Genomic DNA, 2,157 nt, shown 5'->3' with positions numbered 1-2,157 from the left:
TCGAAGCTTGTCGGAGATGGCCGAGTTGTTACGATTGTACTTGTACTTGAAAGTGGTTTTGTACATTAAAATACATGTACACAAAAAGACAACACACACTATATACGTTAGAACTGAAGTCATTGGATGAGAGTATACAACCTACATGTGGCTGACATGTTGAATGTGTCTACGTGAGCGTGTTTAAATGTTTTGTTGGTACAAGTTAAATAGAGTTTTATACTTTTTCTGTTATTCTGCTTTCTAAATATCTATATATATGGAGTTTCTGCGACATGTAAATCGCTTCAGTTGTCGTCTTGGCCAGTAAAAGGGACAAAATGTAAGTTTTTTATTTCACCATGTTCAGTAAGGCTTACACTCGCTGACGAAAGCTAACGTTTGCGACTTTGTTCCCCACAGCGATGGTCCTTCACAACAATAAAATAGAGTCAAACACCCGTTTTATCATTAATGGGTCACTAACTGTGTCATCCACATCTGGCAATTGGTCACGTTTGCGATGTGGTTCCCCACAGGGATGGTCCTTCACAACAATACAAATAGAGGCAAACACCCGTTTTATCATTATTGGTTCACTGACTGTGTCAACCGCATCTGGCATTTGGTCAATAAAACAGGATTAACGGAATTCATTTTATTTCCTTATGTTTACATCAAATAGTGATTGGTTTAACGGCCTCCGCCGAATCCGCATCTGCAGTGTCCGTCAATGCAAGGTGGAGTTCTTCCGTTGTCAAAGCTGCAGTCAGTCGCAGCTGTACACCCACTACCTGAAAAAGGTAAGAGTGGTGGCTGTATTTATACCTCAACCAGTGTTCACACGTCAGTCTAGTTCAAGTTATCGAGTGAGTTCAAGAAAAAGCTAGGGATGTTTTATTTTTTTTATTTTAATCATTGAGTTAATCTGGGCTTGATCCTTGTGCCTTTCGACAGGCACATCGGCTTGTACATTGGTTTCGATTGTATCATTAATCTAGGTTTGTTCAAACGGTGCTATGTATTATCACTAAGAATTGAAAAGACAAACTATCTAGGAATCAATGGTGACAAGAAAAACTAGCCATGAGACAACGATGACAAGTTGTCCAAGGGCACGTTTTTCATCAATGAAGACCACTAACAACGAGCATGAACATGTTGTGCAGTATACATTAGCGATCTGCACATTTTTTTTTTCGAGAATAATGTTGCCATATCAACCCATATCCAAATATTGTCCTGACCTTAAAAAGTAGCACTAATTTCTTAAAGTCATTTAATTTCCATGAAGTCAATTAACAATATTTGTCTACAAACCTGTGTCTTGCAAGCACGTGCAGGTTCCCCTCACACAGTGTATGTTCCATCCAGTGCCAGTACAAGTCTCGTGTGTACAAGATGCCGTATTAGAGCACGTTTCACTGGCAACAAGTGCTAGAAAAAAAGGAGAGCAAAATCTGTCAAAATAACATGACAAATGCCCCCGAATTGTTCAATTGCCGCGATTATACCCAATCCATTTCTACGTATGACATTGATATTTGAGACATCTTTTCACGATCTAATTCCAAGTTAAAGCTAATAAACGATAGTAACGGGCGGACGGACGCACGGACAGTACGACTACTATATATACCATTTGTGAGCACACACAGACGGACTCTCATCACCTTGATAAAATTATTATATAAGTCGTGTTTCAATGCGTAGGGTAGTTAATATGTACTCTCACATATCCAGGGTGTATTTATTGGACAAAGAAAATAAACAGCTATCGGATTTAAATACGCCAGACATGATATTGTATTATCACGCTTCAAAGTAGTCTGCGTGGGCTTGGAAAGTTCAATGACAACTACGTAACTTCCGGTGTGCTAAACTGCGATTTCGTGTTATGTATTAGGATTTTACTTCCAGATTTGATCTGTTCTAAATTCACATCTCAAAATTACGGGAATTTTATCAACCGTGGTATAGCGGTATAGTGGTGACAGATAATTGTCGTGGCATAGTGGTGACAGATATATACCGAAGCATAGTAGTGACAGATAATTGCCGTGGCATAGTGGTGACAGATATCTACCGAAGCATAGTAGTGACAGATAATTGCCGTGGCATAGTGGTGACAGATATCTACCGAAGCATAGTAGTGACAGATAATTGCCGTGGCATAGT

The 2,157-nt window shown here is 39.3% G+C and overlaps 1 long non-coding RNA gene across 1 annotated transcript; it reads right to left on the bottom strand.

Moving 5' to 3' along the window:
* Positions 1 to 622: 622 nt before the first annotated feature.
* LOC128230559 (uncharacterized) lies at positions 623 to 1,413 on the bottom strand. The gene is made up of 2 exons (XR_008260258.1): positions 1,300 to 1,413; positions 623 to 773 (listed from the first exon to the last, which is right to left on the bottom strand). It is a non-coding gene; the product is annotated as an uncharacterized LOC128230559 (long non-coding RNA).
* Between the last annotated feature and the right edge of the window lie 744 nt (positions 1,414 to 2,157).

This window comes from Mya arenaria, chromosome 4, assembly GCF_026914265.1.
Source record: "Mya arenaria isolate MELC-2E11 chromosome 4, ASM2691426v1".
In the NCBI taxonomy this organism is placed as follows: domain Eukaryota; kingdom Metazoa; phylum Mollusca; class Bivalvia; order Myida; family Myidae; genus Mya; species Mya arenaria.
The sequence above is the reverse complement of the archived record's forward strand: the minus strand, read 5'-3'. Positions and strand labels throughout refer to the sequence as shown.